Below are 13,560 nucleotides of genomic sequence, written 5' to 3'. Positions count from 1 at the left end.
TTTATGGTATAATCTATACGTAGACTACTTACCCTTCCAAAACTTTCACATATTTTAGTAGCATATTTTTTTATTATAGGACTGACATTAAAAAGAAAAGGGCCCTGAAAAGATGTTGTTTATTCTGCACTTTATTTCATTTTATTTATGGAAATATCAGTGCCGGTGAAACTACGGGCTCCTGTTAATGCAGATGATAGTACTAAGCCCAGTTCTAGTTCTTTCTAATACAGCTAAAAAACATATAAGGTAGACTGAGCTCCCAGCAAGGATTGGCAGGCTTAGCTGTACACGGCATACCTACTGGTTAATTTTTGTGGGGTGGCGGAGAATTGCAATGGCTTCTTAGAAGGCTTTCTGAAAATTTCAAAATGTATTTTTCTCTGCCACCTGATTTCTCTTGCAGCTGAAATTCTCTATTGTGGCTGGGAAAATCCAATTCAAGGCAGCCCTGATGCCGACATTATTCACAATACAGATCAGCTGGTCCCAGGTGTTAGTCCTCCGAAATGTGGTGCAGTATTGCATGTGTGTACACTTAGTTGCCCTTATTTAAGAGGACAACTCCCCATTTAAAAACAATATATATGCCACAGTTCACTCCGCTCCTCTGAAGAGGTCTCTGCATCCAAAGCATTTCAGCATGGCTTAAAGGCTCTCCTCTCCCCTTGTCTTCCCAAGAGTCCTTATACCTTTTCTGGAAGATGTGGATTAGCAGATCTCTCCTGATGGAGGAGAAGATTCAACACCTCCCTCACCCATTGCTCCCCCTTCACCTCCCTCCTGTCCATTAGCCAGCAGTGCTTAGGCAGAATATCCCATCCGAGGCTGCTGCCAAGCCCTTTGCTGGGGTGCTGTGGGGAGCGGGGGGTGTGGGAGTGGGTGCGTGTGCATGCATGGGGAGAGGGGACAGGCACAAGCCTGCCAGGGCGAAACCTGCTCGAAAACAGGCACGCACCTCAGCTGCCTGCACCTGACACGTTCAGAGCCGCTAAGTCACCTCCTACTCTCTCGTTATATTTAATTTCATTCCTCTAAATGTCAACACGTTTATTTTTATTATTTCTCACAGGCGAGGTGGGCAAGAGCAACAAAAGGGAGGCAAGGAGAAACCCCCAACTTCATAAGCAGCGGTCATAAGTGCTGCCCACCCACCGGCAGGGAGCACGGGGCATCGCCGGGCAGCCGGGGCCCCCGAGAGCCGCCCCACTCCCCGCTCGTCCCCAGCAGCAGCCCCCTCTCGCAAACGCCAGCGCAAGGCGAGATGTTTCCGACAGCTCCTTCAGAAAAGGCCCCGCAGGAGCGGGGCAGCCGCGGCCCCCGGCGGCTCTTTCCCGGCACAGCTGCGCGGCCCCTAATTAACGCCGTTTGGTTCGGTTCGGTTCGGTTCGGTTCGGATGGGTTTTGGGTTTTTTTTTTTTTTTTTTCAGTTGCAGCCAGGGGCGATGCTCATTTGCGGCCCCGCACCGAGCCGCCGCGCCGCGCCGGGCTTCAGCACCCGAAACAGCTCCGGCGCGGCCCGCGGGGCGGCGGCGGCGGCGGCGGCGGAAGGCCTGCCCCGGGGAGACACGGACGACCCCCCCCGGCGTTGCCCGGCTGCGGCCAGGGAGCGCCCGGCCCCGCGGGCACGAGGGGTGCGGGCACGGGTGGGGGCCCGCGTGGGCGCAGCGTGGGCAGGGAGGAAGGGGCGCGTGGGGGGTGCGACACGCGGCGCGCGCGCCCTGGAGGCGGCTCGGCGGTGCGTGTGCGCGCGCGTGGGATTGGGGGCCCGGGTGCGCGCGGGCGTGGGCGCCAGCGGGGGGAGTAGGGAGCCGCGCGGCAGGGGCTGCGCGGAGGCGCTGCGTGCGCGCCGTCCTTGGGCGGGGGGAGCGAGCGAGCGAGGGCGGCCGCGTGCGTGGGGGAGGCGGGCGGCGCGTGTGCGTGTGCGTGCGCCCCGTCGTGCGCGCCAGAGCGATCCCTACAGGTGTGCGCGAGGAGCCGCCGCGCCGGGGGATCCCAGCGCGGGAGCATTCCCGCCTGCCGCCGCTGCCTCCGCGCCCGCGGTGCCCTCCTCCCGCTCCCTCGCTCGCACACACGCACAGCGCAAGAGCGGCGAGAGGGGGGGGATGAAAAGAAGGAAAAAAAAAAGGAGGAAAAAGGAGGGGGAGAAAGGCAGAAAGAAAGAAGAAGAAAAAAAGACAAGCGGACAGAAGGGGAAAAAAAGACAGAAAGAAAAAAGACAGAAAGGCAGAAGAAGGAAAAAGAGAGGAAAAAACCGACTTGCCTATTTATTTCAGCCGATATAATTCACACACTGTCAATAAACAGCACAGTCTTGTCTAGTCATTTCCGAAGCGGAGGGACAGTTTCATTTTCAAAGGAGGACAATTTATTAACACACACACACACATATATACATATATATATATATATAAAATGGGCTCTGAAGTACCAGACATCCCTCCCAGCTATGTATATATGTGTATGCACATATGTATGCATGCGGCGAGAAACATACAGAAACCAACATAAATGTGGCTATAGCATTCCCTGCCTCACCGACGAATTAAAATGCTTCCCCCCACCCCTCCACAACCATTTTATTCTTTAAAAATTTTGATTTAGTCACAGGTGCCCCAATTGAGCCTTTTCAAATTACAGAAAGGGAGCGAGAGACACCCATAGGTCAATAAATCCTTAATAAATGCCAGGTCGGATGGCATATACAATCCTTGGCAGAATCCTTATTGTATAAAATACACAGCATTGTCTCTGGGTGCGGGGAAGACCAGGAGAGTTCACAAATTACCGGATGAAATAAAAGGATCTGAAAAACAACCTTGCTGCAGCCGAAGGTAGAAGCGCTCTAATTCAAAAGCAGACTTAACAGCATCATTAATCTTTTCCTTTCATTTCCACGTAATTTCTAGAATCAAATTCTTCCCTAAGCGGCTGCAATGATCGATATTGCAACCCTCACAGCCCTGCAGATGTATTTATTTTCACATGTTTATGATAAAATTCCTGCCCCTCCGAAAACGCATACCATCAGCAGGTACCCCAGCAGTTTCAAACACACATAAAGGCAGCTGGATGCCCTCTTTCTTCTGGCTCACAATAGAAGATGTCCCAAATTATCAATGCACTTCCTGCACGAGCCCCTCGGTCGCTCCCAGACTACCGCCAACAAATAACAATAATATCGCAAAACCCATCCCCACGGCGGCTCCGCGCTTCGCCGAGGCGGCTCGCACCAGCCAGCGCATTCATTTTAATCCTGGAGCCCCACAGACCACCTCCCCCCGACCACCACCCCCTGCCTGGCCACAGATCGCCGCACCCCACCCGCAACTTACTACCTCGGTGCCACCATCACATCTCGGCGCCCGCCGCGCCGCTCCGCTCCGCTCACCTGCGCGGGCTCCTGGCTGCCGCGGGCCGGCGCGGCACGGCACGGCGCGGGGCGGCGCGCGGGGCTGTCTCGCGCCGCGGTGGCGCGGAGCCGGGCGGGCGCTGCTGCCGGGGCCGCGGCGCCGGGCTGGGGCGGCTGCCGCCGGGAGACGGGCAGGGCGGGCGGGGACGGGGACGGCGGGAGGGGGCGCGAGGGGGTGGGGGGGGCGGAGTCACGTGACGCCGGCGCTGCCCGTCTGCCCGCGGAGGGCGGAGCCGCGCGCGCTGCAGCGCCCTGGGTGCCGCCCCCTCCCCTAGCACGCCCCAGCCCCGTCCACTGGGAGGGGCGGCCCCTGCTGCGCCGCGCCGCGCCGCGGGTTGCGGGGGCGCCGCGGTGCTGCCGCGGGCCGGGGCCACGCTGGGCGCGGGGCGCCGCCGCCTCTGGGCGCGGAGCGCGGCGGAGCGGAGCCGCGGGCGGCAGCGCTGGGCCGCCGGGGCGCGGAGGGATGAGGGAACCCGCGCGGTCCGCCGGGCTGCACCGGTGCTGGGCTGAGCTGTGACGAGCCCGCTGCTGCCTTCTGTTGGCTGGGAAGTTTGCGCGGATCCGAGGCATGGGAGGACGAAATTATGCATCATCCTGCGAGAGCCGGCGGCACCTCTCAGTAGCTCCCGAGCTAAAACTCTTCTTTCCTTGCTCCTTTGGGTTTTTTATTTTTATTTTTTATTTATTTTATTTTTTTAATTTTTATTTTTTAATTTTTATTAATTTTTATTTTTGTCGAAACCGAAGCTCCTGGATGCTGCGCAGTCTGTGGAAAAGCGGAGATACGGATTCGTTCCGGGAGCACCGCAGATTGTGAATCCACCCTTCTACATGCGCAGCCACAGGGGAAGTGTGCTCGAAGTGTGGCCGCCTTCTGGTGTGATGGTCAACCTGTCTGGATGCATGTTGTCTTCTAAGGGTTGCAAGCTACTGGGGAAGTTTAAGGCTTCTTAAGATCTGCCTTTGTTTTTAACTGCTTGGAAAGCACCTGATCCTGCCAGACGTGCTCTTGTTTTACCTGGTGACCAGCCTTCTAACTTCATGCTCCGGGGCCTGCTGAATGATGATAAAGGGACTGCAGGCAATTTGCACACGAGGATCTTAGCCTACGTTCTGAAAGCTTTGGAAAATGTGGACTGACATTTGTTACACTTGAAGAACTGCGAGGGCACTCCAGTATTAGGCATCCCCGAATCTTTTGAGAACTGCATGTGCAACCATACTTTTGGTATCCAGGGTATGAATGCAGCAGCTTAATTTTGAATTAAAATTTCAGAAATAAGTGTTAAAAAAAACCATTCCCCCACTTCAGTCCCAGAGGAGCTGGCCTTATAATTTTTTTTTATTTTTTTATGAAGCAGGCTTCCTCACTGCTGACAAGTTTGATGAGGTAACCAAGCAACATGTTAAATAATGAGAATAAAAGCCAGCTAGATATGCAACATATCTTCAGGACTTACAGCATAATCAGGCATCCCTTTTGTTCAGCCAGATGATATCCATATCAAGCTCTTCTCAAATAAAGAGTGAGAATTTCTCTTGACAATTCTAATAACTTGACCCATCTGAACAGAGCAATGAGCAAATCTCTCTCCTGCTCTGAAAAGCATATATATTGTAGGCCATGATATAACAAAAGTTGGTACACATTTTTAAAGTAGCAAAATTGTCATCTGATAGAAGTTGGTATTTAGTGTATTTAACACTACGTAAAAAATTAATATTTTCTCTGGCCTTGTTTTCAGTGGGGTCATGGTGAACATGTGGTAAAACTTCTTACGGTCTTTCAGTTAGAAGATGAGTGTCAAAGCCAAACCCATTCCACCCTGGCAGTCACTGATAGGGATGGATATGGTGCTGCCATAGGTGGAGGATCCTTCCACCTTCAGACAGCTTGGTTATTCCAGCAGTAGCCAGAGGATATTCCTGTTTCTCTCAGTCGGCAGCGAGAAGCCTGCCATGGTGAAAGGAAGGCTGGGAAGAGCCTACATAGAAAAAAAGCAATGAGACGTTCCATGAGCCAGGGAGATTTAGGGAGAACACAATTTCCTTAATTTAACCGTATTTTTTTGTTGAGTTTTAGAATGTATTACTTCTGTCATTCTCAGCAATTGTTGCAGCATATGGTATCATAGTTGATTCATTCTGAAGCAGTACAAAAATAAAAAAGAAGAGGAAGAAAAAGAAAAAAGAAGAAGAAACGTGATTTCCACATCTCTCTTCAAAGGTCTTTCAGCTTGACAAACGTATGGAATAACTTATAAGGAGCACATTGCTTTACAGTAAAGAAACCTGACTTTCTACTGCATAAATTTATGTTCTGTTTTATACAAAGATATTTATAGATTTTGGAAAGTAAAGAGATAAGAGCAGCAATGATATTCTTGAAAACAAACCAATAATATTTTCTGTCAAAGGGAATATCGCACATTATCCAGCTTGCAAGTTTGAGATCTTTTGGAGGGGGGTAGGTATTGTCAGAACAAAGTGCCTTTGAGTCATTAAAAAAGTACATATAAGAAATTGTACAACAGTTGTAATTTTAAATAAAAGATTTGTTGGCAAGCTGAAGTTAATGCTGGAGCTGCCTCTGAGGCATGCAATGCAATTGGCATGACTATCAGAGCTAAAAAAAAAAAGAAAAATACCCAGTCAAGAAGGTGCAGAAGAAGTAAGGATGATTCCGCTGAGAAAAAAAACAAAAAACCAAAAGCAAACTGCAGGTGCTTCATGAAAACATTGGTTACCTGGGCAGACATGAGAAAGATATGAGGAAGCAGACAGTTATTTCTGGGACAGGACCTGTTTTGAAGATTTTAAGGAGATCAACCCTGCTCTGTACTGAAGTAGTCCAGGGTACTAGTCAATAATAGGACAGTTAGTTAGGTTTTTTGTGTAACCCAAAGCTCTGTTCTGGTTATAAATGTTCTATATATGTCTGACATCTTTACCATCTTTGGAGCTATCCTGAGTAATCTATCATATATCAAGCTGTCTATACAAAGTCAAATCTTTGTTAAGAGTTTCAGGCACATTAAAAAGCCGACCCTGTGCTTATTTGAAGACAAGTTTTTTAGAGGGGACATTCTAAGTTTTTCTTCTGAAAAATTCAGTAGTATGTTTTGAACTTGGTCCAGACTGGAGAACATACAGGACAACATAGTGAAAAGAGGTGTAACAGAGCTAATAAATTGGTATACAATTCTCTGTATCTTCATACAGCCAGGGAAGTTTAAAGAGGTGTGAAGGAAGCAAGGTATAATTTCTGCCTGTTAGGTGGCATATTACTGGGTGATAATCTCAGCTGTGGGTGAAAAAGGTAAAGGTACAAGTAAAGTAAAAAGAAAGTAATGGATACTTGTCCTGAAAGAAAGGTGGCATGTTACATAGTTCCTTGCTTGCTTGATTCAAAGTAATGAAGGAAAATTTTAAAGTAGCTGGAGATCTTGAAATAAAAGAGAGAGGCAAAACTATACAGTATAACAAAATGAATTGCAGCAAATAGTCAAATACCGCACTTAGGGTATTTGACTGAGGTGTAAGTCTGAATTCAGATAACAGAACTGGGAGGCAACTAACTGTATGTGAATTGGATTTGATACTTTCTCTAGATGATGCATTTCTGGAGCTAGCTTCTACTTAACTCCAGAGGTTCAGGGTGTTAACAAGTTGCTTAAAACCAATTCTGAATAGATAAGTAATAAAGTAAAGAAACATGCTTTCGAGGATTTAAAGTATTTGTTGATCTTATACCCAGTACTGGCATTTAATGATGTTTCCAAGTCTACTGCTATTTGAGAAGGTATCAGCTATGTTTAGTGGTATACTACTGTAGCAATGAAGAGAAGATTGGAAACTCATATAGTTACAGGTGGTTTTCGGCCTCCAAACTAGTGTTGTCCAAAGAAAGCAAACAAGATTAGAAAATGTGTGAGCATACAAAAGGATGAGAAGATATTTGTCGACTCCTAGTAAGTTTGAAATCACAACTGACCACAAACCTTTTCAAGACTTGCACATATTTTTCTGCGGACAACAGCGATTCCTTCTCTATGCTGTAATACTGAAAACAATGGAACATGAAATGTATTCGGGGAAGATCAAAATCTTGGGATGATCCAGAGAAAAATGTAGATGCCATTGTTGTTGGCTTTGCAGCTTCATAGCAGGGAACTGCTTAACGTGGTGAGGAAAACAGGCCTATTCAATGCTTAAATATAGACAGTATATATGTCTATAAAACAAGCAGGAGATATTAAATTATATTACTTATCAGGAGTTAGGTATCCAACCCATATGTTTTTATTTTTCCTTCAGGAAATGTGAGGAAAACTTGTTGAGTATGAAGATCTTTGTATTACTGTAACATAATCATCACAGAGGAAAAAATATTGTGAAGAATACAGGAGCTACCAGGACCTCTAAAATGCATAAAATGCATCTAAGTATACACAGAGAATTACCTGGACTTAGGCCCTAGAAAAAGAGTAGTGCTGGATCTGTAGAAAGGAAATAGACAAGTCCTAGTAGCCGTTTTTCTTGATTTATGAAAATAATTTCAGTTACTCAATTATAGAAAAGTCAAGCTGTCTTCCCCAGCTGACATTCAGAAAGAAATCATTCGTGACAAAAGCCCATTGTCTGATGGCTCGAAATCCCAAAGCTGAAAATACAGTATACTTTCAAACATACCAGTTCTAATTCCTGCTAGGCTCAAGGGCTGACTGATGAGCACAGCAGTGCACATCACTAGGAGAAATCTGTAATGAAAGACCCCATATTAGCTCTTCTGAGCTGTACAGGAACTCCTTTATCAACCAGCTTTGTTGATTAATCTTCAGCGGACTCCAGAATGGATGATGATATGATACGAGCAGCAATGGTTTTCTCACTGAAGCTCTACAGAGTGTTGCAAAATGTCTGTCTTGATATATACATTTGGATTTGACAACTCTTATCAATCAGCTGGGCAAAGCACGTTAAAGCAGAGAGTAGTGGTAAATCCAGTGGCTTCCAAGGTACATTTCTTTGGTTTGATATTAACTCTGTTAATAAGGTTGTTGCATTGTTGCAGAATTTTCTTTATGGAAGAGTTTGGTGGGATTGATGTGAACATCAGTATTGTGATTTTTAAAAATTGTCTCAAGTGGCTAGCCAGGACAGCCTATACAAAAAAAATGCAGAGAGGAGAAAGAGCAACTTTTAATAATATTATTCTTTCTACATTTAAAAACAGCCCCTACATTCATCTCTTGAAAAAGTGATTATTTCCTGTGAAATTTTACCTGGTAGCATGACATAACATATGCAAAATATTTATGCATGCAGCAGTGTATCTCAAGGCCATCCATGACAGATCTGAGTTTAGGAATAATATCTATAAATACTGTGAAAGTAAATGCTTTGGGTTACAAAAATGTAAGGACTTAAACCAGTTCAGAATGGCTGAGTCTTCTTTAGCTCAAATGTCTGCTTTTGTGTGTCTTAAAACAGTTTTCTTCAAGCATCAGTAATGGGCAATCCTTTAGATAAGAAGGAAAATTGAAGAAAATAACAAACTTGCATGTTGGCATCAAGTGGTCAGTGGTCACCATAAGAACTTGGAAGTTGTCACACAGACAATTACTGGGACTAATTTCATCCTATAAGTGTCTCCAGGATCACATGCTTGAAAGAAATGTGCAGGAAATCCTGCAGTAAACAGCTGTGGGATTAATTTTTTGTTGCAATCCCAAACAGAGATTATTTTGAATTCTGGAGTAATTTGCTTAATATTTTTCAAAACCCTTAACATTTAACATTTATTAATGTTAGTCATATCATTTCCCATAATTCCTTTTTAAATCTCATTAAATTCCTACTCGCATGTAATTGATATAATTTATATGCAGGCCAATTGTTTGTCATTTGTATAAATTTATATGAAATCCATTCATCGTCATCAATCATCACCATCATCCTTTTTGCTGGGATCACCAAGCTGCCTTCATATAGCTGCCTGTGTTCAGGACCCTAATATATTAGGAGAGCTGCTGAGTATTCTCAGTAGTGCATGGCGCAGGGTAAACAACGAGTTCTGTTCCAAAGGCATCGCAAATTGAAAAACAATGTACAGCAAGTCTATAAGGTTGGCAGCAGGGCAGGATATTCTAGTGTAAATTATCAGCGTGCACAAATCATAGATGTAGTATGCAAATTAGTAGGAGCAATCAAAGAAATTGCATCTTACCACAGCTGCAGGATCGGATCTTACACGGGAACTTCCCTTAATGGTGCTGAGTGCCCTCAGCTTCCACTAACTGCTAATGGAAGCTGAGGGTACTAGGAAGAACTTATCCCTTTTCGAATCAAGCCCTTTGATAGATTCAAGAAAATCTCTGATTATAATAATTTGTTTTATAATGTGTCACTCTACACTTATGAAAAATGAGTATACTTGGTATAATTGAAGTATTCTACAGATACTTAGCTGTACAAAAAGTGTGCCAAGTATACTAAAAATATATTACTTTTCATAAGGGTATAATTTCCTAGTAATCAGAAAATATACTCTGATTCAAAAATTGCTATAATTGTTAGTGTTGGTGAGAATTACTAAAGCATCAAAGCAGAGGAATATTTGTGGTATGAAGCTGCAGATAGGTAGTTGAGATCATCAGTGTTTAAACTATAAATGATGCACCTGCTCAAGAGATATTCACTAAGGGAATACTGCAGTGTGCCAGATGGCTAGTATTTTCACAGTTCAGGGCAGCTTTATTGTTGGGATGTCTAGCTTAAACCTTCCAGGAAGGGAGGTGAGAGTTGCCCATTCCAAAAATTGCAATATTAATTGCTATTAGTTTAAAAGATTTATTCATTTTATTTTTGTTTAGTCCCCACAATCTCTCTCAAAGGTCCTCACTGTTATCATTACTCCTAGTATTTCAGATGTTTGCAGTATGGCGCAGAAGAAAGTACTAGAGGAGGAAAGTAGGAATGAGACACGAGAAATTAGAAGGCAGCGAAGACGATAGGTAGATGTGGATACAGTCACTGTTGTTGAAGTGATGAGAAGAAAGCAAGTGACCAAAGTTACAAAAGCAAGAGTTATTGTAGGAAACAAAGAACAGGATAAAAGAAGGGTGATGAGCAAGAAACAAACAAAAATTGAAGGGCATGCAGGGACTAGGTACATGGAAATAAATCAAAATTGCTTGATGATACAGCATTGTAGGGTCTGGGGTAAAAAAAGAAGTAATGAGGTGTAGGCAAATTGTCTTAGGATCATTTTAGGAGCTGACACTACCCTAAATAACCTGGAGGATTTTTCTGTTGACTACTGAGGCTGTATGATGGAGACAGAAGTGGTCACACTGGTAGAAGAGAAACATCTGTGCTTAGTTGCACTATGATGTTGTGAAGGTTAGAAATACTGTGCAAGTAGATTGGACCTGTTGCAAGAGCTGTCTGTGGCCACAAAACAGTACCTTCTCCTGTGCCTGTTCAATAGTCATGCTCTCTGGCACAGGGGGATTTGTTGTGGCTGATCCAATGGTGATTCCAGGGCATAATGGATTGAAAAGGGTGAACCCTCCACTGATATAAATGAATATTGCTCTTGTGGTCCTGTTGGAGGGGAAAAGTGGCAAATGATTTTATGTTGTTATTTCCCTTCTGTTCTGCACCAAACCTACCCACAAATGATTTAAGGTCCAGACTAGAGAGTACTATTGCTCTTATACAATTTTCATGTTTCTGGTTTGACCTTCCTTCCGTGCAATCAGTTGAATATATTAATACCTTTTCCAAAACAAATTCTTAGCAGCATTCAAACATTTTATCTCCGTAGTTCTTTCTAGTGGACCTGTAAAGACCAAAAAGCACCAGAGTCTAGGGCAATCTATTCTCTCAACTCAGGGAACTGCTCCTTCTGTGCAATATGAAGACTCAAACTTTTGTGTCGGAGCTGGAAGGTTTGTGTCTCTTTTCTGGAAATATGCTTCTGTGATGTCAAAACATATATTGCATTTGCATTTTTAATACTGCCAGATTACTGTTTGCTAAGTGCAGTCTTTGATCTGTACTCCTGCTTTTCTCTTTGTTTTGGCTGTTGACCCTGTTCTGCCATGTTCAATACATACAGTTATTTGCTCTTGCTCTCTCTGTTTCTTTCTAGCCATTTTGTGGCCATGGCCTCTGCTGACTACCAATTATGAGTTAGTTATACATTTGTGCAAAAATACCATACCTACCAAAGCAGTAGGAAAAATAGAGAATTCACACAGTCTTATACAATGGAAGGAGAAATGGTCAAAGTATTGCCTATTTTAGACGATTGGTATAAGTTCTCTCTCACATATTTAGTAGACTCGTGTTTTGCAGGATGCATTATAAGACAAAATTTAGTCATTCCGTAGTCAGGTACCCCAATCTGAATAATCCACAATAATTTGAAGAAGATTCTAAGATTGTGAACTGAACTGTGAGTACTAATTAGTAACTATTCTCTACAGTCATTTATGCAATAAGCTGTGTTTCAGTGATGTGTATACATATTTTCTCAACATTATTTTACATTGTATTCCTTGTACACCCTCTCAGCCACCAGCTTATTTGGCTGTAGTGATCATTGAAGAGGTGCCTTCATCTCCTGATTGTATTAATTTTAAGTTATTTCAGCATAGATAGAAGCATTTACCTTGACAAATGATAAAAAGATGAAGTAATAAAAAATACCGTCCTTTTATTTTAAAGATTTATAGGCTGGATCACAGTCAATTATTGCTAAAGCAAATTGAAAAGTAGAAATTACTCCACAACTTGCTTTCAAGATAATGTTTATTTTGAGTACTGTATTTATCAGATAAGCTTAGGAATGTCTTCCAAGTGGATAGATCATTAGTAATTGCCAATTTTAAAGTATTGTTGGGTCAGAAAAAAATAGTTCTGGTCCTGCAGACAGTGAAATTGCCATGGTTATGTTGGCTATACACAAAAGACTTGCACTGGTATACCTCAAGGCTTTGATCCTGTAATTTAGCTAACGCAGGACTCCAATAGGGTTTCCCTCCTGGATCTGAGAGTTTGTATTGATTGTTAGGCATTCAATGACTTAATGCCACAGGCAAAGAAACAAATGGATTTTCCTGATGTTTGCAGGTTTTAGGATGTTAAAATTATGCAAATTGAGCACAGTTTGCCCAAAAAGCAAATTAGCATTGTGCACCTGTAGCAAGCAGAACACGTGTATTTCAACTAAAGTATGAACATTCAGCACATTTTTACCTCATTAGCTCTCCAGGGCTACCAAGGACTTAATTCTTTACCGCTGCAAGCTCTGTAGCTGCTATACATAGACATTTTACAATTGTCCATAAAACATGTTTGTCCAAAACGAACATAAATTTTATGAAAAATATTGAGAAGCCTGTGTAGTGACTCATTCCTTTGTAGAGTGAATGACTCTGTTCAGGGTATAAAACCTTTGGCATTCTAATTCTGTGGGGCATAAAAAGAAATGCCACTCCCAGAATTGGGCTGCCAGGCTTGGTAACACTCCTGATTTGGAAAGAGATACTTGCTATTCTGGATGTAGAAGTCATAGAGCACCTGTTCAGACCATATGAAGCTGCATTTTGGAAAGGAAGGCAAAGATTAAAAAGGTTTCGGAAGAACGTGATCCAGACCCCACAGAAGTAAATGGACTTCACTGTGACATGGTGCAGAATGAAGAAGGGAATATAAAATCCCATCTGTTAATGTGTTTCTCTTGGTTTATGACATGTTTGGAGCTGGATAGAGAAAGTAAGCTGTGAGCCTCCACAAACCAATGATCATTTTGAAATGAGTAATAAAAATAGTAGGGCATCATTGTATTTTGCCCAAAATGTCAATTTTCTCTTGAATTAAAGAAGATCAAGAACTTGTGCAGTGATTTTGTAATTTCCCTGTTAGCTTTTGGAAAAACCTTGTTTTGAAAGCTTTTCTGAAATGTCCTGTTAGACGAGTAGTATCCCAGGTAAGACTCTTTCAATGACAACATAGTTTTTGTTTCCTGTTTACTGGATCTCTAAAAATTGTCACCTTCTATTAATAATGTGGGATTTTTTTCCCTTGAGTTCTTCCTCTTTTGTTCTTTTCTAGGTTTCATTTTGTTTGTTACCTTT

At 43.6% G+C, this 13,560-nt stretch overlaps 1 protein-coding gene across 24 annotated transcripts in view; it reads right to left on the bottom strand.

Annotated features, from left to right (window-relative positions):
• The window catches only part of NRXN1 (neurexin 1), a 719,531-nt gene extending 716,021 nt beyond the window's left edge, over positions 1–3,510 (bottom strand). For 11 of the 24 annotated variants that reach the window (XM_026095404.2, XM_064509767.1, XM_026095411.2 and 8 more), the window contains exon 1: positions 3,392–3,509. The gene's annotated coding sequence lies outside the window, so the exon portion shown is untranslated. Of the gene's footprint in view, positions 1–3,338 lie in introns of all 24 variants that reach the window. The other 13 variants (XM_064509770.1, XM_064509772.1, XM_064509769.1 and 10 more) reach the window with 3 other exon arrangements.
• Positions 3,511–13,560: the final 10,050 nt, after the last annotated feature.

The sequence above is a fragment of the Dromaius novaehollandiae genome, chromosome 3, assembly GCF_036370855.1.
Source record: "Dromaius novaehollandiae isolate bDroNov1 chromosome 3, bDroNov1.hap1, whole genome shotgun sequence".
Taxonomy (NCBI): Eukaryota; Metazoa; Chordata; class Aves; order Casuariiformes; family Dromaiidae; genus Dromaius; species Dromaius novaehollandiae.
Note: the sequence above shows the minus strand (reverse complement) of the source record. Positions and strands in the feature narration are given on the sequence as shown.